General features: G+C 36.2%; 1 pseudogene; it reads right to left on the bottom strand.

The window, feature by feature from the left end:
• Nucleotides 1–292: 292 nt before the first annotated feature.
• Nucleotides 293–27142, bottom strand: LOC127952677 (cytosolic Fe-S cluster assembly factor nubp1-like; annotated as a pseudogene).
• Nucleotides 27143–27938: the final 796 nt, after the last annotated feature.

Below are 27938 nucleotides of genomic sequence, written 5' to 3'. Positions count from 1 at the left end.
TTTGCAGCCAAATGAAAATGAAACACTAACACACTGTTCATCTGAAAGCAGCCATGCTTTTGGATGCATTTCAAAAAACATATTTGATCCTGTATAAAGACCCTCACGATGACTCTGCTCTGGCAGGCACACGCCTTCGTAAACTGAAAGTGGAAATCCCCTGAAATTTTGCACTTACGGTAGCATTATGAATATTTTATGAAGAATAATATAAATACTCTGAAGTACCGGTATATCAGAAATGATTCGTTGGTTTGACATACAATGTAAAAAGAAACAACACAAAAGTGTATACATTATGTGTGTATGTGTAACACATAAAACAGGTATTTTTGCTTTTTATTGATCAGAAAACATATAAACAGAGATTTAGTGCAGACTGGATTTAGAAATTGTTATCTTAAGTGACGGAAAAAGCCACTATATGGCACACATTATTATATTTTCTGATAACAGACATAATTTCTCCTGGCCTGCTGAAACATGCTCATTGTCTTTATGGTAATAATTATATTTTGGTTTCAGTTTCATCCTTTACAATTTACAAATTTGGATTCTTGGATTGGGTGATGACTTGTGATCTGCACTTCTAATGTACAACATGAATTCATTTTTTGATGTATTATAACAAATTATTTTTGTAATCTAAAATCTGTGATTTGAAGGGAAGCCAGGAATTTAGATAATATTTTCCATTTGCTCTGTAAATGAGTTTATGAAGGTGAGCAAGAGTGTTGAGCAGAAAGCACGATTCACAATGACCTTTCTTTTTGGACTGATTCACCACATGAAAATTTAAAGGACATCCCAGTTGGCTGGACAAAGATCTGATGCACATTTCTGCGTCAACAAGGATCGTCTGGTATAGAATGGGAAGAACAGTAATCTCTGATTTCTGTGAAAAATAAAAAATATATATATAATTATATTTTTGTTATTGTCAGCACAAGTGAAGACCACAGTCCATTTTGTGTGACAACATTGAGTCAAAATAACAAGATATCCGGATTCTACCGAATACTCACTTCTGTAATCCGCTTCTAAATAGGGGGGAGGGGCAGGGGGGGTGAGCGATTGGGGGATTCTCACAAGCTACACATTATTTTCTTGAGATCAGATTTCTGTGAATATACACTGCCACTCAAAAGTTTGGGATCAGTAAGACTTGTAATGTTTTTTAAAGAAGTCTCTTCTGCTCATGAACACTGCATTTATTTGATCAAAAATACAGAAGAAAACCGTAATCTTGCAAAATGTTATTAGAATATAAAATTATAGTTTCTATTTCAATATACTTTAAAAACTAATTTAATTCTTAGATGCAAAGCTGAATTTCTGATGGACATTACTCCAGTATAAAGTGTCACATGATCCTTAAGAGATCGTTTTTATATGCTGATTTATTATTCGAATTATCAATGTTGAAACTGTTGTGCTGCCCAATATGTTTTTGTAAACTGCACTACTTTTTAAGGATTTATTGATGAATACATTTAAAAAGAACAGCATTTATTCAAAATAAAAAAAAATTCTAACAATATAAATCTTTGCTATTACCTCTTAACAATTTAACACATTTAATTCTTTCAATAAAAAAAAAAAAAAAAAAAAAAAAAATACTGACCTCAAACCTTTGAACGGTAGTCTACATTGTTAGAAAAAAAAAAGAAAAAAAATATACATACAAAAATATATATATATATATATATATATATTTAAATTTTCAGCTTTCTAACTTTTTATTCATCAAAGTATCCGGAAAAAAAGTATCACAGGTTACAATTTTTTTTTAAGCAGCACAACAGTTTCCCGCACAGAAAATAAATCGGCACATTAGAATGATTTCTGAAGATCATGTGACTCTGAAGACTGGAGGAATGATGCTGAAAAATCAGCTTTGCATGATTTGGCCGGTAGTGTAGTATTTTGTCTATATTTCAACAATTATTCTCTTATGAGATATACACTGTGGCTTGGTTGAAGGATGTGTTAAATATGTCTGTGAAGAAATCTTCAAGTACTTCAGCACATATCTAGCAGGATTTTCCTCTTATCACCATAGTTACTGACAGTACCTGGTCATCCAGCAAAAGGGCAAAATGTACAAAACCTGGCTACAGTGAATATTATTAACAATTAACCCAGCATGAAAAGTGATATTTAATACTTTTACATCATTACAAAAATAAACGGATCCCTTTTTTACACAAATTTTATGTTGCTGCATTTGAGTTCATCATTAAACAAATATTCAACAAATATTCTTAAAGAAAAAACAGGTAAGATGAGGGTTTTCTAAAAAGCACAAATACATAAATTGTTGTAATATGTACATTTTAATAGTTACATCATAATACATTTTTAATTAATTTTCATTCATTTATATATATATATATATATATATATATATATATATATATATATATATATATATATATATATATATATAAGCATTCTCCTTAAGTTCTGAGCTACAGTTCTTACAGTTGTGCATCTGTACAGTGAGTAAAATCACTCAGATCACATTTTTCCCCCATTCTCATTATTGATTGAAAGTTCTCTGAGGCCCACTAACAATTTTCAAATGAAGAATTAAAAAAAAAAAATGTTTACATCAAAATTAAATTTAGAAGTAATAGGCTATTTTCTGTCCTGTTTTGGCCCCCTCATCAGAACACTCTGTTTAAATATGTGTGGTGGATTGTAGACTCAGAAGTAAAAGCCCACTGCTATGATACACAGTTGAGAATCTGGGATGAAATTAAGTGAACAGGTTCATTAAATCAAGGCTATCGTTAGGTTCTGTGTAGACCCTTGTTTTTCTCTCTCATCATTTGCCTACAGTACTACATGCACAAACTGGTGGGTGGGCTAAACAGGCAGCGATTTAGAAGCAGACATTGATCTTCTTCTGTGGGGGCGGTGTGTATGTCATACTACTAAAGTGGTCCATTCCACAATCTGTCATGTGGCAGACTGCCTTCAACATAAGCTGTTTTTAGACTAATGAGAAAGCTTTGAGTTCTGAAACTTTGCAGGATGTTTATTTATAAATAGGAGATTTTGATTTCCAGTTCCTGGCCCCTTAAAGCAGCTATGCGTATGAGTTTATACCACATGATCTGAAGATGTCATTAAACAACAAATACACCTAGTGGCAGATCCGTGTATACGAATAAAGAGAAATATACTAAGTGCCATGTCTTTAAAGGGTTAGTTCAGCCAAAAATGAAAATTAGGCTGTGTTTTACATCCTAGGTGTCTGTGACTTCCAGTAAGAGTTATATTAAAAGCTCTATTACTCAATTTAGTTAGGTGTTGCAGTTCATCAGTCCAAAAGAAGTGAAATAAAAAGCACATATCAATAAAAAATGAATTGTCACACACAGCTCCGGGGGGTGAACAAAGGCCTCCTGCCTACTCAATGCATTTTTGTAAGAAAAATACCCATATTCAAAACGTAACCATCCCTTTAATGTAGCGTGCGCCAACAGTTGTACACAGAAGCAGCTTCGGGGGGATGACACATGGGTCAGCGTTGCACATGCGCCGGTGAGTCTCGTGAAAACCAACATTTGTTTACAAGCTCAAAGGAAGCAAAGTCTCCTCTTGGTATTCTCGAAAAAATCCTCTGACATTTTTCTTTGCAAATCCTCGTTTCGTACTTCTGATTGTAGACTGTTGTTTTGTTTTGATCTCACCGATGTGATTCTGCATTGGTCACTTCTGAGCAGCGCATGCGCAGAGCTGACCTCTGAGACTGGATTAGTCTGAAAGAAGAAAGTCATATACACCTAGGAAGCCTCAGGGGTAAGTAAAACAACCAAATTTTTTCGTTTTAGGGTGAACTTACCCTATAAGGAACAAAAAAGGGGAAGAAAAGATCTGTATACAGAAGTTCTCAGAAAGCTATTTTGGGTATTCTTGAGACTCAAATCAAGATTAAATATCTTATGCCCAATGAGTTTCTTGATTCACTGAAAACCATAAAAAACTGGTTCTTCATAAAAGGAATGGGGAAATCAAAGAGCTCAATCAAAGTGTTGATATATTTAATGTCTTCGCAGTTGTTTTCCTTTAGTGTCACGTGTCTCCTAACCTTTATTTAGTGCACAGTCTTTTCGCCTCGGGCAAAACTTGTTAATTCTTGGTTTGTCAAACCAGTACTTGAGACTGTTAGGTGACATACTAAAGCAGCATTCCCAGAATGGTTAGTAATGGCAGTTTATCAGCTTTTGTTTGAGCAGGTCTGTTTTAGAGATGCCTGCCAGGGTTTGGATTACTTACACTGGACACTGCAGCAGGAGAGTCTGGAGCTTCAGTTCGGAGAGACCTTCCCTCGTCACAGCTTCTCCCTTGAAAAGCAAAATACAGAAGTGCATTTAGAGAACTAGAAACTGCTGGCTGCTGACTTTCCTTCAGAAGCTTCATAAGAACCACTATAGGGAGTTTTTGACACTTGATTCACTGACTACATGCTGTAAATACTATGAAAACAAGGAAACACTCTCACATAATGTGAATTGTTAAACTTCCTAATGTCCTGACCACTCAATGCGGAACAAGTGTAGAATGATATTTTGCTGTTGTATTTAATCTGGTTTAAAACAATCACTTCCTTGTGAATGGTAAAAGATTAAAGCTCTTTGTACCCTATCTGTGGATCGAGGGGTACTCTGCCCAAAAGAGGGAGATTTAGCTCTTAACACATTCTCTGTGCTCCTCCTGTGGTCAGAGGAAATATCTGTGATGTATTCTGTCAACAGAAAGTGAAGGCATTTCAAAAAACAGTATATGATGTGGCAGGTCATTACACAATGCAATATTTTATTTCCTCACACTTGTGTTGTTCCTTGCTCTAATGACTTCTGGTTTCAACAGAAAATGTATTGCTCTTTTCCATGCAAGAACAATGGAATATACAAGCTTAAAAAATAATGCAAAGGGATCATTCAAAGCAGCCCACACAACCCGAGTCAACTTATGTTGTACAACAGCTTCATGTGGCAAAGAGGACAGAATTTAATATGCTGTTCCATGACCTTTCCTTTCCATTGGCTTTCAGAACTCTATAAGCAGATTATTCAGACTTATGAATTAATTATTCATGTGTTTTTATGAACTGCAAAAACAGATTCATTTTAAGGATGCTACAAAAATAATAATTACGATAATATCTGTAAATAACAACTTATAATCACATATAAAGGTCTGGGGTCTGTAAGATTTTTCAAAATGTTCTTGAAAATAGTCTCTTACGCATTTATTTGATTAAAAAAAACAGTAAAAATATATATATATATATATATATATATATATATATATATATATATATATATATTTTGAAATATGACAAACTAAAATAACTTTTCTATTGTTATATACTTTAAAAAATGTCAATTATTCCTGTGATGGCAAAGCTGAAGTTTCAGCATCATTATTTCAGTCTGTCGCATGGTCCTTCAGAAAACATTTATTATCATTAGCAATGTTCAAAACAGTTGTGCCGCTTACTATTGCTGTAGAAACTGTATTTTTTTTTGTATTCTTTAAAAAATGAAAAGTTCAAAAGAACAGCATTTTTTTGAAAAAGTAATCATTTGTAACATTATAAATGTCTTTGAACTAATTTAATGCATCCTTGACGAATGAAAGTATTGTTTTCAATAAAATACCTCACTGACTGCAAACTAAGTATACGATTTAGTCACAAATCATCATATGATCAATTGACTCCAACTGACTTCTCTCCTGATACTTAATGGTGCTTTCGCATCCTCTTTGAAGCTTAATAGCTCTAGATGCTATTAAATGTATCTGCCTGAAAAAAGAAAAAGAAAAAGGTAAGATAATTGGGCCTTTAAAATCTTTAAAATGTCTCAATTTGTGAGAAAATAATGTTAGAAACAAAACAAAAAGATGACAATCTCAAACTTCTTTACACAAAAGTCACTTGCAGCACTGTTAACAAACAGAAAACATCAAGAGTGATGTATGATGTGTTTTTCTGTGATATACTGCATCTAAACACTTTTACTGTACCTTGCATTTAGGACAAACAAAGCCACTCATGTTTTCAATCACAGCTATGATGGGTATTTTGACCTTTTTACAGAATCGTATCTCTTTTCTCACATCCTGCAAAGATACTTCTTCCTATTTCAGAAGGGAACAATACAATAAAAAAATAAAAAATTATGCCGCAGTCAAAAAACATAGTTACATATTAATAAGGATTATTACATGGTATTCCTATTAGTGCATTACAAATACAGCAAAATTGATTTTCTTCTCATTTACAGTGATGGCAGCAAAGTGTCACAACAAGGGTGACCCTAACACCTACAAACATTGAACTTAAAAGGATAATTCACCAAATAAAATGAGAATTTGATGTTTATCTGCTTACCCCCAGAGAACCCAAGATGAGGGTGACTTTGTTTCTTCAGTAGAGGACAAACAGAGATTTTTAACTGAAACAGTTGAAGTCTATCAGCCCTATGATGTCAGTGGATGGGAATCACGGCTTTGAGACAAAAAAACTAAAATACATACATAAACAAAACCCAATTAAACCCTGCGGTTCGTGATGATACATTGATGTTTAACCCTTGGGCGGCCCTCATTTGGAAGTCACACTCAGGGTCTTCATGGTCAAAAGTGTAATTTAACTTTTTTGGCCCCCAGTAAAAATCTGTGGAATATATTTTTTTTTTCAATAATATTTTTTTTTTCTTTTATATTTGTATTTTGTGAAAATTTTAAGGTATTAATGAATATTTATGCAATAATTATGAACAATGTTTCTCATAATAGTACAGATTTTTTTTCTCTCAAATTTTTCAAAGTTATTTTTAAATTAATGTTGTATTTCAGATTAAAACAGAGACTAGGACTTTCAAATACATTTTTCTGAAGATTTTTTAGCGACACCTGGTCAGAGAAAAGAAAGTAAAATATGTAAGTGCATGGTGCAACCACTTATTGCCAGTATAGGAATCTGTAGAGAGGCTTGTGAATTCCCTTATTGTTTTTAGACATAATTGCTTACTCATATTAAGTATTATATCAAGAATATATAATACATTCTAAAGACAATTTTTTGTATAGTTTTAGATTTTATTTTTGTTATAAATAATGATTTCATGCATTATTTGCTTTAAAGATTTGCCTTTTGATTACAATAGAAAGAGAACACAAGTAAGCATTTTGTTAACCTTTTTTTTTATTTAGAAATGAATTTTAAAAATGCAATTCATTCAAACATAACAGTTTATGTAAACATTTAGCAATGAACACTAACAAAAGGAAGGAATAGTAATCAAAAGGAAACAATAACAAACAATCTCGAATAAACAGGAAGCATAAAAAAAATGAAACAGTAAATAAAAAAAGAGAAATAATAAAATAAGAGTTAAAAATACTATTCTAACTTTATCCTATGCAGGCTACTATGTAACTGCTGTGTATACTAACTACTATAACTATATACAGAACCTCAGCCTTTGATCTCACGGTGTGTGTGTGTGTGTGTGTGTGTGTGCAAGTATGTATACAATGACATGTATACAATGTCTATTTTTTGCACTCTGGATATGCACTCTGGAATCTATTCATTTTATTTTATATTCTCAAAATGTTACAGTTGTTTTGTGTGTGTGTGTGTGTGTGTGTGTGAGGGAGAGAGAGAGAGAGAGAGAGAGAGAGAAAACATTCCATCAACTGTCAAGGGTTGTGAGATTTGATGACAAGAGAACAAGAGCTGAAGGAAAGCAAAATGACAAACAGGCACCTGTCCGAGAGATTTGGGGAAAATGGGTAGAGAGACTTCCATTTATGTACAGTCTTTGGTCATTAGAAAAACCTGGACAAGCAAATAGTGAATAACACGATGCATGGCCTTCAGGAACATACTATTCTGTGCCATTTTTTTTTTTTTTTTACTACTTATGCTCTTGCCACAGAGCTTCTGCAAAAAATAAAAAATAAAAAAAATGCTTCTCATCATTGTTTTACTGACAGCAGGTCATAGGTGTGTGTGTGTGTGTGTGTGTGTGTGTATGCATGCGTGTGCATGTGTGATGATTTAGAGCGTCATACCTTCACTGCTGTGAGATTTTTCTGCATTATGACTGAATTATTGAATGGATTTCTCATTCTCAAAACTTTGCTCTGTATTACAGACACAGTAGTTCATAGGTGTCTATGTGTAATTATGTGTGTGTGTGATTGGATATGTCAATATCACACTCTTGATGTTTTTTTTTTATAGTGTCATCCCTTCACTACTGTGCACTTTTTTTCAGTTTTGTGATCGATTTGTAGATTTGTGTACACAAACATTCTCTGAATTGTTGTGTTTTTGTCTATTTTCCGTTCATTTCCTGTGGCCGGTAATTTTTGACCAAAGACCTTGAGTGTTACTATTTTTTTCCGCCCACTTAGACTGTTCGAATCCTCCCCTAAATTTTTTGTGTCTTCACATCCCAAGTGCCATAAAAGTCACTGCATTTCATAACATTCCAATGGAGCTGTGAATTTTGACATTTCGAAACTTAAAATATTACGGTCAGAAATGACCAAAAACTCCACAAGGGTTAAAGATACAAAAGGATCAGTCTGTGCAAGAAAGTGAACAGTATTTATATTGTTTTGGTATTTTTTACCTCTGATTTTTCCCACTGTCCTGAGCACGTGATTTGGTTTTGTTGGTGTATAGGACTCTCAAAGCTGTGATTCCCATCCACTGACATTATAGGACTGATAGACTGCAACAGTTTTAAGAAAGTTTTAGTGCATTTATGTGACCTATCACAGAGTTTCAGTGAAAGCCTCTAAACATTTATCCTCTTCGATTAAAAATTAACAGCAAAGCTCAAATGCTTAGCTCTGAAAAATGTGTTGATGGCTTCTTTCAGCATGTGCACAGCTAAGAAGTGCAACTCGTGTGGAGACATAAATAACTTGTTTTTCTTTTTTATAAATTGTTCACACCACTGAGTTCCACTTCACTGTTAGTGTGCAGGAAATCAATTTTTTTTTTAACTTTCAGTAAAGTGTGAAAGCATCTTGTTCCTCACACGTCAATTCATGTGTTTTTTTCTATGCAAATCTTTTCGTTTGAATCTTTTTTTAATATTTTATTTTTATAATGCAAAGCAGATCACAAGATGTAAAAGCAACTTCCTGGAACATGCACAGCGTTTCACATGTCTTTGAGTAGCTGTTCACCTGTGGGGTGGTGGTGATGATAACGGCTCCATCGATGCCAGTGCCGCTGAGATACCGCACCATGGACAAATGCTCATCAGATGCTCCTGGAGGCATGGCTATGATCAGATAATCCACTTCTCCCCAGTCCACATCCCTCAGAAACTCTTTTATCATGCCTAAACATTAACAAAAGACTGAAAATGTAACAATGCACCATAACAAACATGTCCCCGAATTCAGTTCAGTTTAGTTCCCATTTGTCTGTAAAGGCCTTTCCACAACACGTATTGTTTCAAAGCAACTTCGTAGGAAATGAAAATATCATGTTGCAAAAAAACTGCACTGTCTAGCACTCCAGTCTTATGTCTGATGCAATCTCCATGAAAATCAGAAAAGCGAACCATTTTGCAACTCAAGACGACTTAAAATCCTTTTTTTTGTACACTAGTGTTTTGACACTTGATGTGCACCACAATGAATGAATTTGTATGGTTAAAACTAAACTTCCCTTAACTTTCCCTTAATTCAACAATACACCCTCTTATGTTAAATAATAACCATTTTTACCTTGGCAATTTTACCTTGGTAAGTAAAGTTTTTTTTTTATACAGCACATTTATCTCAGCAAAGCAGGCCAAAGTGCTGAACAGAATCAAAGTTAAAACATAAGACAAGCAAGAAAACCTATAAAACAATAAAACATAGCTAGTCAGTTAGAATGCCTGGGATATGTTCTCAACATTGTTTTAAAAGTTACAATAGAAGGTGCAAGGCAGATGTCCAGTGACAAACATCTGAATGCTTTTTAATAGCATTTAAATTTGTAATTAAGTATGGACTGAATGAGCCAGATTATTTCCATTAACTCACTAGTGAGGCAGTTGTGTGAATTTTTTAAAAAGTACCTGTTCACAAGAGTCAGCTGTTTATGAATCAGACATCATGGGTTGCATCATGTTTGTTGTTGTATGCACGAAACAGTGCCATTTGTTTCATACATTTTAGTCATGGTCTTGAGCTAGAGAGTATAATCCTGTTTTTCTGATGCCTGTTCCAGGCAGACGAGGCCAGAGTAACTTACAATAAGCCTTTCCCACAACTCTAAAGTAAATAGAATCCACATACAGTAGGGAACAGAGTACCCAACAGAGTAAATACACAGCTAACACTGCAATATTATACATTTGTTATGACACCAAACCAAACGTATCACACAAAGGCATTTGTGTTGCATAACAATCACTGTCCTGCCAAACCCTCCACCCAAATGACAACACACAGTTACCGTCTTCCAAAAAAAAGAGCACTCGGGACTAAATGGGTAAAAAAGGTACATGCAAATGTAACTGTAACCTTGCATTTACTTGTTTACATTTTAGAAACATTCAAAAATAGTTTATTTTATTTTATTTTTAAACAAAAATGTCCTGAATTTGAAGCCTTATGACCTTCTGTCCTTTAACCTTCTTTCCGTTTGTATTCAGGTGCATCCCCAAAACAAAAAAAAGCGAGCTGTGCATTTGATTTGACGTTCACAAAACACTAGACAACACGTCAACTTGCCTTGAATCACACAGTGTTACTTCCTGAAATAAAAAAAGCACAGAAAAACAACAATAGCTCTTCCAACCTGATTTATTAAGTTTATCAGATTAATGTGCTTGAAAAAGGCTATTGTTTGTCATATAGATTATTTCCGTGTAGCTGAAGTTCTACAGCAAAAGTCATTCAGCTCCCGTATGTGTATCAATAAAGCTCTACACTCTCTCTCAACTCTAAAGGAAGCTATATTCAAGCCACCTGTGAAACACACAGTAAAGGAAACCAGTCCTCCTCACAGATGAGACACTTCGATATCAGACAGTGGTTAAAATGCAGGGTTCACGGAAGTGAAACCCATCCGGTCGAAACTTAACTTAGTGCTTGAGATAAACAGAGCCATGTGCTCTCATTGCATCGGAGCATCTCACCGTGGAACATGACACCCGTCTAAAGTATAAAACACTTTAAAAAAGTAATACTTTCAGGTCTGGTCCACAAAGAAAGATGAATGTCATAAAATGCATTTTTTTTTTTTTGTTGTTGTTCAACATTTAATCCAAGTTCCGCTAAAAGTCATATGTGCATTGTGTTGTCCTATTAGAGCGGAACCCTTTTTTTTAATTTTGAAAGCAGTACTTCTGCTTCGTAGAGTTTTATTGTGGCAGGAAGCTAATGCTGACCTGGTTTTAGCTACCACTGGAACACAGGTCTTTTTTCTTTATTTATTTAATTGCACTAAAGTTAATCACAAAGAGATTGTTAAGAAGCATCAGTTATTGTACACCAGCTGGCAGAGATTTACAAACCGGCTTACTGAAATAACGCTTAAGCAAGATTGACCGGACTAACCAAGTGGAAACATGTCAGATAAAAACAGCTGCATGAAACCAAACATGCATCACCACGATATACTTAACCATAGAACCAACAATCACATGATGGCTGCCTACACCTCATACACCCACTGGCTGTTGTCTTTTACACTGAGAATCTGATGAGGACTACGGTTTCTTTATGATTAATCATTTATTTATTATTTAGGAGGGCATATATTTAGTAGGGACTTTTTTATTTGATGTGTCATTTGATATTTTTTATTATTACAAATGGTTATAATCATATCAGGGCAGTAAGTTTCATTATGACACTACATGAAAATAAAAAAAATAAATGCAAATCAACGATGGAACGATGGTCATTTATTTGCATTACAAGATATATATATATATATATATATATATATATATATATATATATATATATATATATATATTTTTTTTTTATTTTTTTTTTTTATTTTTTTTCACCACTTAAAATGTACTGATCAGTAACACTGTCAATCTCTCACTCATTTAACTCATTAATAATTAACAAATTCTACTTTGTTCTCGGTTTGGACAGACAAACTAAGTTTCGTGACGTTTCGGCAGTTCATCAGGTACCTGAATTCCCCTAGAACTCTGAAGTAGAGCATTCTGGGTAGAATTAAATAGGTCATATGGTATTTGGGGATTGTGCAGGGCTGCCCAGCTTGTTTTGACCTTTACTATCAGGGGTGCATATGACTTTGAGAAAGGCCATTTCAACTATTTAAATTCTTTTTTACATTTGAATATTCCTGATGTGTACAATAGAAGACAGGGCTAAAATAAAGAACCAACCATTATTTTTGGGGCCTCTCCAGATAACAGCATCATCTGGACTACTGAGCCGATGGACATGATGGACATGACGGCCAAGTTGTCCTCAACATACTAGACAGAGAGAACATACCCGTATTTAAAAATGCCAAATACTTGAGAAATACAAATCAAAAGAAGAGAGATTTAAAAAGATCTCACCACTGGGGACCAGCCTGATGAACCTACAGAGAAAAGAAGCAAAGCGTGAGATTCCCAATCAACTTCCTGATGCAAGCAAGAAGCACAATCAAACCAGAGAGATACGACATACCTGCTCCCCCTCTAACCCCATTATTTTTGGTATAGATGGCCCACAGATGTCCACATCTAGCAGTGCAACCAGGAAGAGGAACATAAAAAAAAAAAATCAAGCACAGAAACTGGTACAAGGATGTTTACTAAGGATATGGATTAATAAGGATTTGCCTTTTACCCAGACATTGAAAGTCTGTGAAAAGCGATATTAAATGTGTTCTGAGTTTATAACACAACAAAGAAAGTGTCATTAACCACCCAGCCAAATTTGAATAAAGAAAAAAAGGCAAGTAAATAAAATGAGTTATCAAAATCTCCAAAACCACTCCCACTCGCAGGAAAGCTGCTAGCTCTCTCAACTGTCAAATACTTGAAAGGATGCACCCTTTAGCAGTTTAACTGGATTTGCACAGTCATACGTGAAATATACATTTACGTGACTAAGGCATAGCTAGCTAACAAACTGAAGGCTGAGAGTAACTCACGCCTGAGCAGATGAACCGCTGATGCTAATGTGCTCTTTAGTTATTATAGTGTTAGGGGAAGGCCCATGCTCAGTGGCTTCAGTGCATCATCCAGACATAGGCTCGCCCAAAAAAATCCCGCACAGTGGTTTAACGGTCTAACCACATTAGACAGTGCTACATAGTTCACATTCACTGTAATGAGTTTTCACCAATACATTTCTAACATTTATAATATGTTTACAAACAATTCTCTGAATTGCTTTTACACAGACTTTAGTAATCAAGTCGAACAATTACTGTATATAAAATCCTGTGGCAAAAATCACCAATCAAATGTGAAAATTTGGTCACTTCATATAAGTACCTTCCTCATACTGTATTATTTACAGTATTAAACACGGGAAAACAAAACGAAGCAAAAAAAACAAAACGGTTTCTTAAAGATAAATGAAAATTGCACCACGGCAGTACAATGATGTTAACACAAGATGTCAGCATGGCACAGCTTAGTGAGTCAGCAACTCACACGGACACACATACAGCTTCAGTCTGACCAGCACTGACTCAGTCATTACATAACCATCACTTCAGTTCCAGCTCTATACACACAGACCACAACCACCTCCACCACACCTTTGGGCTATTTAAACTAATCTCTGAATGTCACTTCTACCCTGCTGTGACCGGGAAACAACCTTTCCATTGCCTATGCGGTATGAATGAAAACAGCACGTCTGTGGTCTCATTTCTGAGTGTACATCCTTGGTTTGGTGAGGGTTGAGTGTATACAAGACCTAATAGTTATATATGAACTCTGGGCCAGATGTCCATGACATAAGAACAGGCACTCAGTTTGAGTCAGCGTGCGTGACAACAGATCCAGAACACTACTACTAGAGCAGGCCAGGGAATTAAAATGTATTCTGTTCATTAAAAGTGATTATATAGCAAACAGACTATCAGAGTTTGCCAACAGACTGGATCACATTGTACCAAACGAAGCATTATGAATGTAAAAAATAAGCATCTCTCTATCTATCTCTGCAAACACCATAACAGGGCCTCACAGAAGAGTTTGTCAACAGACTGGATCACATTGTACCAAAAGAAGCATTATAAATGTAAAAAATAAGCATCTCTCTATCTATCTCTGCAAACACCATAACAGGGCCTCACAGAAACAGATGCAAATGTCATTAGGCAAGAAAAAACAAAACAAAAAAAAACCTGGGAATCTTGTAGAGGGCTGGCTTTTGTATAGAAGACCATCAAAACTCTTTTTCTTCTCTTACAATAGACCTCCGGAGAGCTGCTGCATGCTCAGTGGATCATACTTCAGCATGTGTTTAGATAATCATACCAGAGGAAGAGTTTGTTAGTGTGACTGATCTGTGGACATTATAGGAAATGATCAAAATTCCAGATGTGCTGATGGTTTGATTTCTTGGACGCTTTCTTTTGATGCAACAAAGACATGACATGCACCTAAATGGATCAGAAATAAACAATGTTAATTGAATTAATAATGAATTAAGAAGGACGCACTTAAAACACAGCCTCTGTAGAGCCACACTGTTTATTTCTCCCTCCCTGTTCTTCTGCTTCCTGAAGGAAATGTACTGAAAGCATACTTTGGTGTGAAAGCTGCAAATGAGGAGGAGCACAGTACGCCACTTAATAGTCCCACAGGAATCGAGCAGGTTCCCTCGCTCTCCCTTTCATGCTCTCTCAGGAAATGGATGCTCAGTGAGCAGGGTTGTAGGGAGGCTAAGACTATAGTGGCATAAATCAGAGATTCTTCCACTGAGCTAAAGGGGAAGTCACACCACTTCCTCCCAGAGTCTGAATACTTTTCTTCTGGCAACTGCTCTTCTTTTCCAGTACTTCCCTCTTTCTTGGGCTAGAAACACAAATGTACATGCTTCTGTGTTTTATTTGGTCTTCTTAAATCAATGTCTGAAACCCTCAGGGCTCATCAAATATAGGATGAGTGAGGAGTGGAAAAGCACATCTTAACCTTACAAAAATGTAAAGAATCCCACAGACCTCTTGAGAGAATATGGAACATCCGAAAACGGGCCTGTTTGAGACCAGAAGCAGATTTTGCCTATATGCTAGTCCTAGAAAAGCAGTGAGACATTAAACTGGCTTTCATTCAAATTTGCGAGTATAGGGCTTACATCCCATGCTGTTAAAGGGATAGTTCACCCAAATAGCAAAAATTATGTCATTAATAACTCACCCTCATGTTGTTCCAAACCTCCGTTTATCTTCGGAACACAGTTTAAGATATTTTAGATTTAGTCCGAGAGCTCTCAGTCCCTCCATTGAAGCTGTGTGTACGGTACACTGTCCATGTCCAGAAAGGTAAGGAAAACATCATCAAAGTAGTCCATGTGACATCAGAGGGTCAGTTAGAATATTTTGAAGCATCGAAAATACATTTTTGGTACAAAAATATCAAAAACTACGACTTTATTCAGCATTGTCTTCTCTTCCGTGTCTGTTGTGAGAGAGTTCAAAACAAAGGAGTTTTTTTTTATATCCGGTTCGCGAACGAATCATTCGATGTAATCGGATCTTTTTGAAACAGTTCAGCAAGTTGAACTGAATCATTTTAAACTGTTCACATCTCCAATTCGCATTAATCCACAAATGACTTAAGCTGTTAACTTGTTTAATGTGGCTGACACTCCCTCTGAATTCAAACAAACCAATATCCCGGAGTAATTTATTTACTCAAACAGTTCACTGACTGAACTGCTGTGAAACCTCTGGATCTGATTCTGGATCATAAATATATGCTGAATCTGACTGTTAGCCATGGTTTGTTTTGGATTATGTTTTTTTTTTCCTCACGGTAATGTCACAGCTCCCAAACGCTCTCAACGAAAAAGCCTACTCGCGCTCGTGATTCTTTAGCTCCGCCCACACGTCACGCCTCCAGCCGGTCGTGTTTTTCCGGGAAAAATCGGTACAGACTATCTTTCTCTTATGAATATAATAAAACTAAAGACTTTTTGGAGTTATGAAGGATGCAGTACTACTCTATAGGTACTCAAGATTAACAGGATATTGAGTGAAAACGAGCATTTCACCCCCCCGTTAAGGAATTGTCGGTTAGTGGTATCAGCCAAAATAAAAATAAAAAAAAAAATAATATATATATATATATATATATATATATATATATATATATATATATATATAAAGATATTTACTGAAAAAAAAAGAAACTTAGAATTAAGAAAATTTACATAAAACTTTATACACTCACTTAAGGTAACACATGATATGTAAAAATTTATAGCCTGAATGCACTGTAAGTTGCTTTGGATAAAAGCCTCTGCTAAATGCATAAATGTAATTTTTAATTTTAATTTAAGGTGGAAAATATCAATTGGAAGGCATGAACCAGCAAACAATTTATGGGGCCCTATTTTAATGATCTAAATGCAAAGCTATTTTAATATGATATTTTTAAGCATATTTCCATATTTCGCCATTTACATGGTGAAATTTGTTGGTGGCAAAGCTGAACGCTTCTCAAGCGAAGAAACGGATCGTGTGCGATGTTAAAGCTTGCGAGCAGATCATCTATGGGACAAGCAGGAATCCACCAAAGACGCGATGAGTCTGTTAATATATATATATATATATATATATATATATATATATATATATATATATATATACAGTATTGTTCAAAATAATAGCAGTACAATGTGACTAACCAGAATAATCAAGGTTTTTAGTATATTTTTTATTGCTACGTGGCAAACAAGTTACCAGTAGGTTCAGTAGATTCTCAGAAAACAAACAAGACCCAGCATTCATGATATGCACGCTCTTAAGGCTGTGCAATTGGGCAATTAGTTGAAAGGGGTGTGTTCAAAAAAATAGCAGTGTCTACCTTTGACTGTACAAACTCAAAACTATTTTGTACAAACATTTTTTTTTTCTGGGATTTAGCAATCCTGTGAATCACTAAACTAATATTTAGTTGTATGACCACAGTTTTTTAAAACTGCTTGACATCTGTGTGGCATGGAGTCAACCAACTTGTGGCACCTCTCAGCTGTTATTCCACTCCATGATTCTTTAACAACATTCCACAATTCATTCACATTTCTTGGTTTTGCTTCAGAAACAGCATTTTTGATATCACCCCACAAGTTCTCAATTGGATTAAGGTCTGGAGATTGGGCTGGCCACTCCATAACATTAATTTTGTTGGTTTGGAACCAAGACTTTGCCCGTTTACTAGTGTGTTTTGGGTCATTGTCTTGTTGAAACAACCATTTCAAGGGCATGTCCTCTTCAGCATAGGGCAACATGACCTCTTCAAGTATTTTAACATATGCAAACTGATCCATGATCCCTGGTATGCGATAAATAGGCCCAACACCATAGTAGGAGAAACATGCCCATATCATGATGCTTGCACCTCCATGCTTCACTGTCTTCACTGTGTACTGTGGCTTGAATTCAGAGTTTGGGGGTCGTCTCACAAACTGCCTGTGGCCCTTGGACCCAAAAAAAAAACAATTTTACTCTCATCAGTCCACAAAATGTTCCTCCATTTCTCTTTAGGCCAGTTGATGTGTTCTTTGGCAAATTGTAACCTCTTCTGCACATGCCTTTTTTTTAACAGAGGGACTTTGCGGGGGATTCTTGAAAATAGATTAGCTTCACACAGACGTCTTCTAACTGTCACAGTACTTACAGGTAACTCCAGACTGTCTTTGATCATCCTGGAGGTGATCATTGGCTGAGCCTTTGCCATTCTGGTTATTCTTCTATCCATTTTGATGGTTGTCTTCCGTTTTCTTCCACGTCTCTCTGGTTTTGCTCTCCATTTTAAGGCATTGGAGATCATTTTAGCTGAACAGCCTATCATTTTTTGCACCTCTTTATAGGTTTTCCCCTCTCTAATCAACTTTTTAATCAAAGTACGCTGTTCTTCTGAACAATGTCTTGAACGACCCATTTTCCTCAGCTTTCAAATGCATGTTCAACAAGTGTTGGCTTCATCCTTAAATAGGGGCCACCTGATTCACACCTGTTTCTTCACAAAATTGATGACCTCAGTGATTGAATGCCACACTGCTATTTTTTTTAACACACCCCTTTCAACTAATTCAACTAATGGAGAGCCCAATTGCCCAATTGCACAGCCTTAAGAGCGTGCATATCATGAATGCTGGGTCTCATTTGTTTTCTGAGAATCTACTGAACCTACTGGTAACTTGTTTGCCACGTAGCAATAAAAAAATATACGAAAAACCTTGATTATTCTGGTTAGTCACATTGTACTGCTATTATTTTGAACAATACTGTATATATATATATATATATATATATATATATATATATATATATATATATATATATATATATATATATATATATATAAATACATATGTGACCCACCAGGAGGCGCATTATCTACCAACGCACTCTTTAAATAACAAAAAATATTGTGCCAATTGACTTTAGACTTTAGACCAGGTTTGAGTTGGTCTATGGCGCAGTCTATTTTCAGCTCCTTAAAATAGCAATGCACCTGAACACACCTCTTTTTTTAGACCAGCACGCCCATTGGCACACAAGTGGGTGCAAATGCTTTTGCTAATAAAATGACTTGGCCCTGTACGGGAAAATGAGAACGGCACCGGACTGAAACTAGCAAACACACTCGCACTGCACCTTGCATCACATTGCATCAGGTGTATGATAGGGCCCATGATGTTTAACAACCATTTCCATTTTGAACCAAGATTTCTCAGAAGTTAACTTTTTTTTTCTTTTACAGGGATAGTTCACCCAAATAGCAAAATTATGTCATTAATAACTTACCCTCATGTTGTTCCAAACCTGTAAGACCTCCGTTTATCTTTGGAACACAGTTTAAGATATTTTAGATTTAGTCCGGGAGCTCTCATTCCCTCCTTTGAAAATGTATGTAAGGTATACTGTCCATGTCCAGAAAGGTAAGAAAAACATCAACAATTACATTTTACAAATTACGACTTTATTCAGCATTGTCTTCTCTTCCGGGTCTGTTGTGAGCACGATCACAACACTGCAGTGACGCTGCTGACGTGTTATCTTTGTCATCGGGCGCACCAGACAACACGTCAGCAGTGTCGTACGTCAACAGTCACAGCAGTCGCACTAACAACAGACGCGGAAGAGAAGACAATGCTGAATAAAATTTTAATTTTTGTTATTTTTGGACTAAAATGTATTTTCGATGCTTCAAAAAATTCTAACTGACCCTCTGATGTCACATGGACTACTTTGAAGATGTTTTTATTATATACATAATACATATATTTAATATTATAAAATTATAATACAATACATAATTTTAATATTTGGGTGAACTAACCCTTTAACCCGCATAAACATATTGCATTAAACCAAATACACAAATAATGTTATTTTTGGCAATGACTATTGATCCCTTTCAAGCTATACTACATGTAAAGCTTTCCAGGATTTCAAGAAGAAAGATCAGAAGAAAAAGATCAGTGTTTATCACCAACAAAGGAAACCCAAATATCACAACAATTGCATAACAATATGGATGGAAACCAAGCTAATGAGTGCTGAATAGTTTGTTCACTTCTGGGGTTTTTGGAATCATAAACCAAATATTGTTTGTTCAAGGCCTATTCCTAAACCATACACAGACCTTCTGGTGACTGGCACCATAAATGAACACCTAAACTCTGATCAAATTTGTCTTCCAATTAAGTTCATATGCTATTAATGAGTGGCAAAAACATTCAAAACAACAACAACAACAACAATACTGTTGAAGACCTGGCTTTTTAACTGCCCAGCTGCAGGCAATTATTTTCAACCATCAAAACAAGTGGCTGCTATATTCATCAAGATTCTGCAGACAGCTACTAAACCACCAGCATTTCTTAAAAAAGTAGCTTGGGACACACAAGAAAAATGCAAAAAAGTTTAAGATATAGGCACAGTTCTATCATAAAGGGTATTTATCCTCTGTTAAAGAGAAGGAGGAAGGAAGACAGAGTTCATCCAAAGGGAAATACTTTCTTATATCTTATTTCTTCACACGTCTAGTTATGAAAATATTTCACCATATCTCTACAGACCAACAGAAAGAGATTCAATAGAAATGTCTGAGGAAAAATATAAACAGCCAGAGATTATGAATGTCTTCCATTCTGAGAACCAAAAGAGGGTGTTTGCAACAGCCTAAAGCACTTAAAATGGCAGAACAACAAGACATTCTTGGGTCAAACACAAGTTTCTTCCCAGTTTCAGCTGGGCGGAGTATTCCCCTGTAATCAAAACTATGAGACAGACTCCACATGGAAACGAAAAACCTGACAATTGTTCTAAAAAAAAAAAAACTGTTACAGCCTTTGTTTTTTGGTACAAACGTGTAATATATAATAATTTCATAATAAAATTATGTTTCATCACAATTTAATTCAGCATAAAGTATAAATATAAAACTAAACACTGTGTATTTCAGCAAAATGTGTGAACCGCATCTGATTACACTAGAGCAGGTTTATCCAGTTATCACCATTAACACACAAACTTTCTCATTAACAGCTACATGATGCTTTTCATTATGTTGTAGTGATGACATCATCCCCTTAACCGCTCCAGTTACTGTGAGTGAATGCCACACCTGTAGATAACTTTACTTTTCCAACTCGCATGCACCTTCAGTGAAAGCCTGCAACACTCAACCCACATTAAAATGCAAATAGAGTAAAATCACTACTTAGATGCTTGTTAGCAAGAAATGTGTAAGGGCAAACAATATATATAACAATCAACACTGGGAAGTATTTTTGTAATGCACGATGGTGGTCTACAACATTTAACAATATGACCTTTAGCGTTTACTGTAGAAAAAACAAAATGACTAGAGGTGGTTGGGTTTATTGAAGTACTCACTCCAGAGGACATGCTAGAAAACAGTGGGGATAAACATAGTCAGCGTAAATATAAAGAATCCAGCTTCATTGAACACTTGTACATGGAAACAACAAATACAGAAAATAGTTTTTTGAGGCTTCACTGAGCCCTATCAGAGGAATTTGCCTACTTTCTGCTTAAAGCTGGCATGTTGTATGTCTGGCACCAATTCTTTTAATCCTAAATGATGCAGTGTGTAGTTTATTATTTTTCAATAAATTCTTCACTCAATTCTCAGACTCATTCTTCCCGGGTCACAATAAGATTCATTCAAAATGAATGAATCATTCGAGAATGACTGATGACAGTGAACAAGAGGGAGAATGTGAGCACTGTGTGTTCAGGCGCTGCCGTTCTCAGCGCCATCAAAATAAAACTGCCACCATGAACGCATCAGCCAAACAGAAAGACTTAATGGCTGATGCCGATATTTGAATAAAATGTCAAATATCGTCCGATATATCAGTCTTGGCGATATATCGGTCAACCCCTAACAGTATGATAAAAATTAATTGGCCTTAAAGGGGTCATGACCTGCATTTCTTTCATAATTTACAAGTGGTAGGCTATTCTCTGTCCTGTTTTTGAAACCCTCATCAGAACACTCTTTTGACCGCTATGATTGACTAATAGTAAAAGATTATGTTTGACAGCATACTGACATGTTGGTATTGTTTGGTTTCTGCATAGACCGATGTTTACCTCTCTTGTTATTAACATTACATGCATGAATCGGTGGGCGGGGATAAATAGGCAGTGATGTAGAAGCAGACGTTAAAAAAACTTGATGCTGGTATCAACTTAACAGTGTGGTCTCTTATAGCCAATACAAAATCTCTGCCAAAAATGAATGCAACTCTTGATGGAAATAAATGTTTTGATGCTGCATTATGTTGTCGAAAACAATGCCACAATGAAAGTTGAAATAAAAATAAAATTCATCAGGGTTAAAAAGAACTGTGAAAGGAATAATTGACTCCGGCCGTTGAATTAATAGGTGGTGGTGATGCGGCCACGGGTGTGCATTATTTTTCTAATAATTCAATGCCCCGGTTTTTGTACTTAAATCGCTATTGTGAGCAGGATTATTTCTTCTGCATCTCAACCAATGCCTCTTTTGCTGGTTCTAAAACATAATTTTAAACCTGGTAATGGAGGCTTGAGCTGTTGATAGCATTCGAATGCAGTTATTTATTAAGTTATTAGAAAGAGAGCGAGAGAGACAGAGACACACAGCGTGAGAAAGAGAGCTTGTGTGAATTAGACTACCTCTTTCCATCTCTAAACAGCGCTGTCTCCTCGCTAGTGAGAAATGTCATTTGTAGCCTTTAAGATGCTACACTATATAGGCTAACTGATAAAGTCATCAGTGGACAACACCTTTTTGTGCAAACTGCGTGACCATTATTATGGTTAACTATGCGTAGTGATATGGAACTGTAATGCGGTCAAGAGAGCTGCCAGGAACTACATTTCCCAGAAAGTTCGTCAGCCAATCAGATTCAAGCATTCAACAGCCCCGTAGTATAATACCAAACATACAACTTGCCAGAAATACATTAATCACTGCAATAATGTTTAAACCCCAAAATCTTATGTATTTACTTATTTAAATCCAACTGTTTTGGGTCAGGCAGTAAATGCAAGATCTAGCTCCCTCCATGTGAAATAAACTCCTTATGACTGACCATGCGTGTGTGTTGGGTGCCTCTCTTATCTGTTGAAAGTCACACTAGAGGAGCCTTTCAATGCTTTCCTCACTCTTTCAGTTCGCAGGAAGTGTGCACACAACACAAGGCATACAACAGGATATTCTCACTCACGCTCACAGCCCTCCCGGATTCAGAAGAGGGACTTTTGACACAGCAGATAAGAGGGAGCTATCAGCACACAGGCCAAACAGAGTGGAAGGTGCTTATTGGAGATCATATTGACGTACACACATACACACACACAGAGGGTTTTAACTGTCAACAGCATCAGCCAGGGTGACCATATTCTCACTCTCACCCAAGAAGATGAGCACACAAAAAAATAGACCACTTTAAAAAATATATATATATTTTACTACATATACAATGTCCTTGAAAATTAACAGCAGTCCCTTGGGGAAAAAAGAAAAAAAATCAATAAAGAGAAAAATACACAGTTGCACAACCTGCCATCTTACAATAGAAAGAGAGTGAGATGTAAGAGAAAAAAGACATGACCCATAATTCCACAGCGAGACCTTTTAAAGCCACTTCTGAATACTGTAAGCGGAGAGTGTGGGATTTGATTCCTCTCAGTGTTTTAGATGTCTGCCAACAATAGAGTGTTTTACATAGTGGAAGTCCCCAAGCTGTGTGATTTAAATTGTTTGAGGGAATGAAGATTATTTCAGTCAGTGTGCTGGCAAAGGGTAAACAGCGGCCGCAGTCTGTACGCTGACTGCACTATTGTGGCCGCAGTTTGTTGAGACGAGATCAATACAGCTCTCCCCAGTGCACTGGCTCAGAAAGAGTCCCAGTCAGAGCCGTGCTCTTCTCAATGAACCCGGTAAACACAGCTCTTTCTGCCGCAGAGCTCTACAATGCACTAAAAATAGCCAGCAGTCTCAGATGGAGACACATTTTTGTGAAGCGCCTGGCTCGGATGCTAATATACAAACAGAAGCTTTTCCTGTTCACTGCTCTCTTCATCCAAGTTCGAAAGCATAAGTGTTACGTTTTCCTCTTTACATGGTTGGTTTTCCTGTTCTGATTAATTTGATAAAGTTTTGCTAAAGGCAGCGCACTTAAAATGTCTAAAAATGGGCGAGTTCGGAAATGTGATTTAACATTCATAGTGCTGTAAGGGAAAAACAATCCACTTGAACAACAAGCTATGATGAAAATTTATCAAAATTCTTTAGGACAATATGAGCAGGGCTTGCAGCACATCTAAATTAACTGTGGCATTTCATATTCCAATGAGTGCAGAAAAGGGCATTTTTTATAAAAAAGGACAGGTCATGATTGAGTCTTGATAGAAAAACATTGACTGGTATCACATCAATAGTGAGACAAATATTGGACAAAACAATAGCTGTGTCTGATTTCTAAACAATGCTAACTTTTCTGGCAGAGGAAGGAAGACATCGAACAATTCCAGAATACACATCCTTTCTACTAACACTATAATTTAGTCAGTTTAGTCAAAGGCAATATAAATGTACCATTTGACATGTCACAACAGCACTATGTGTAGGCCTAGTTGGCTGAAAAAATTTCAATGGCAATTTTTGTACATATATTACTTTTATGAATCAATAGATTTTCTTTATAATAAGCACAGTAATTAAAGAAGAAAAAAAATAGTTAGTTCACAAATATTTGACATTTTTTAGTGTGCATGTGAATAAAAAAAAATGCTCAAAAGAGCATCATCAATATCAAAATTAGTGCTGATAAATGATTAATCGCATCCAAAGTAAAAGTTTTTGTTTACATTTGCACTTTGGATGGGTTAAATGCAGAGCACAAATTCTGAGTATGGGTCACCATACTTGGCTTTGTATCACGTCACTTTCACTTTCTTTTCTACTTTCTTTTTTTCTTTACACAACACATGATTAAAGAGGTCAACAAACTCATCTGCTACATTTTTTACTAATCTAGTTAATAACTGTATTTTTTACATAGATTATGATTATATATATTTTCATTTGTTATTTTTCATTAAAATGAAGTTTTGTATATGTATTAGATTGTGTTTAACACACAAAAGAGTGATAATCAGGTCAACACAAAGAAGTATAGAAATTCTACACTGATTTAAAAACTGTGCTGGGATCAGATTGGATCAGTATCGGTAGATACTCAGAATTTCCGGTATAGGATCGGATCAGTTTTGAAAAAATGGTATCGTTGCATCCCTAGAGTTAAACAGTTGAGTTTTCCGTTTTCTAATCCATTCATCTGATCTCTGGATCTGGCGGTGCACTTTTAGCTTAGCTTAGCATGGATCATAGATCATTGAATCTGATTAGACCATTAGCATTTCACTCAAAAATGACCATAGAGTTTCAGTATTGTTCCTACTTAAAACTTGACTCTTCTGTAGTTACATTATGTACTAAGACCAACGGAAAATGAAAAGTTGTAATTTTCTAGGCCGATATGGCTAGGAATTATACTCTCATTCCGGCGTAATCTCAAGAAATTTTACTGCTGTACCATGGATGCAGCATACGCAATGATATCACGCAGCGCTTGAAAATGGTCCCAACTAGGAAACTTCCAATTTGCCCTTTTTTCAAAGGCCGAATTATATCATTGCGCCTGCTGCACCCATGGTATGGCAGCGAAGCTCCTTGAGTATTACACTAGAATGAGAGTATAGTTGAGAAGCTGTTAATATTGTTTGAAGTGCAATAATTGACTGGAAGGGTAAAATGATGGTTATTTGAGTCTTTTATGGCTTATCAGTGCTAGCATTCTCCCCGCTTCAAATCAGACACAGATATGAAATAATGCAGTGTGTAGTAGTCCATCAATATAGTTTTTTTGACAGCAGATGCTGATATCTTTTAAAGCAGGGTGACCGATGGATGATGTAAAGCCAATATAATTTTATTTAATATTTAGAAATTTTAAATAATTTGAAAATGGATAAAAAAAATATGAAAAATAAACATGCTTACACTTTAAATGACAATGTATTTCTCACAAATAAACATAATGAAAATATAATTAAAAAGGAAGTAAACACTGTAACCAACAGGACACTTGTGTGCATTGGGAATCATATTTTTTTCCAAATAAAGCCAAGATAACACTCATTTTAAATACAGCACACAGTGAAAATATGAGGAATCTGACACTTGGCAAAAGCATGAAGCGCAGCATAATTTGAAATCACCAGTTTAAAGTTTGCAGATCGCGTGTCTCAGTACAGTCCTATTCTCAACGGCATATAATCATCCCGCCATAAAACATCGACCAAACAGAAAATCTTACAGAAGCAGATATAAAAAAAATAAAAATAAAATTCAGCCTTGCCGATATATCGGTCGACCACTAGCAGTAAGAACACATTTATTTGAATGAATTACACCAATTTTTTTTATTAATTCCTGATCCATTGAGAGAGAGAGACGACAGCTGTGTGTATCACCTGCAACTCTGTGTGTCTCTCTCTACAAACAAAGACGTTTGTTTTGTTACTTAAAATAGATCGATTTTACCACCTGGTTGCAGAGCAATATAATGTAGCAATCCAATATCTAAGCAGCTTCATAAAAGTCATGGGGCAGCATTGACAAGATCTCGATCTCTCTCTCTCTCTCTCTCTCTCTCTCTCTCTCTCTCTCTTTGTGTGTGTGTGTGTGTGTATGCTAATGATGTGTATGTGTTTGTGTGCATCAATTAAAGCAGCACATTAATATAGAAGGTGATTAAACTGACCTGTCATATTAAAACAGACCATGGTACGAATAAAGATATATATTTCAGTTAACAAGTAATAACTGTATGAAACTACTGCAGTTCTGCATTACTCAATGTTTTGAAGAACTGCAGCACAGTACGGAGTTGCGGTATTCTTTTGTCTTACCTCTTTGGAGTCATCACTAGCCAATGCATGAGACAAATGTGCACTGAATATGCTCTTCCCAACACCTCCTTTTCCAGACAAAACCAGAATCTTGGGCTTCACAGAGATCAAATTCTGTCTGATTCCCTTATGGATGCAATGAGAGAAAACAAAGTCACACACTTAAGATTTAGATAGAGCCAACAATCTATTTTAATAATAATAATAATAATAATAAACCTTGTTGTACATCATCATCTGTTAACAAATCTAAAGGATAAAGCTAAAAAGTCATGCCATCAACCTAAATTTCAATTTAATTTAATTTGTTCTTTCATTACGAACATTCAAAGCATCTTTGAGGAAACTGCTCACACAGAGGAGACTCATTTTATTATATTGATGCATGTACGCATGTATAAATACCTGGATCAGGGGTTTTAGCTGCACCAGTTTTGTTTGGACACAAAATGTAACGCTGAGTCAGAGACGTTATGATCCATAAGCAGCTTTATTTCAATAATCCACAGAGTAAACAGAAACAGGTCAATCAGGGACGTTAGATACCACGTAGACAGATCACAATCATAAACCTTGACAGAGCGTAGAATCAGGGCTGGCGGCTGGCAGGTAGAGGCGAGAGAACAAGGCAGAGGTCGATAAGGCAGGCGGCAGAGAATCACAGTCCAATAAACAGTCCAGGTCATACACGGAAGATCCAACAGTGGGAAAACGCTCGGTAATGTCTGCATGGGCAAAACAAGACTTCGCGTTTGAGAGAACAGGGAGAGTTCCTTAAATAGGGGATGAAGATGAGCGACACCTGTGCAGGTAATCAGCCCCAGGTACGGGGTGTATGGGAAATGGAGTTTTGAAGGAGGTTAATACTCGGGTGATGGTTCCCTCTGGTGGTGACCGGAGGGAGCCACAGAGGCTGTGTTTGTGACAGAGCCCTCCCCCTGCGAGCGGCTCCTGACGCGATGAGGTGATCGTCGCCGGGGTCTTCCTCGGTGTCTAGGAGCGGGTCTGTCTGGGTGATCCTGATGGAAGTCCGTGATAAGAGTGGGGTCCAGTATGTCCTCAGCATTGACCCAGGACCTTTCCTCCGGACCGTACCCCTCCCAATCGACCAGATACTGTAAGATTCGGCCCCGGCGACGTGAATTCAGGATTTCGTGTACCTGATAGGCCTCCTGGCCATCGATAATGAGGGGAGGCGCTCTCTGGTCACCAGCCTCCTCTAGGTTCT

The sequence above is a fragment of the Carassius gibelio genome, chromosome B3 (assembly GCF_023724105.1).
Source record: "Carassius gibelio isolate Cgi1373 ecotype wild population from Czech Republic chromosome B3, carGib1.2-hapl.c, whole genome shotgun sequence".
NCBI lineage: Eukaryota > Metazoa > Chordata > Actinopteri > Cypriniformes > Cyprinidae > Carassius > Carassius gibelio.
This window is presented reverse-complemented; position numbering and strand designations above follow the sequence as displayed.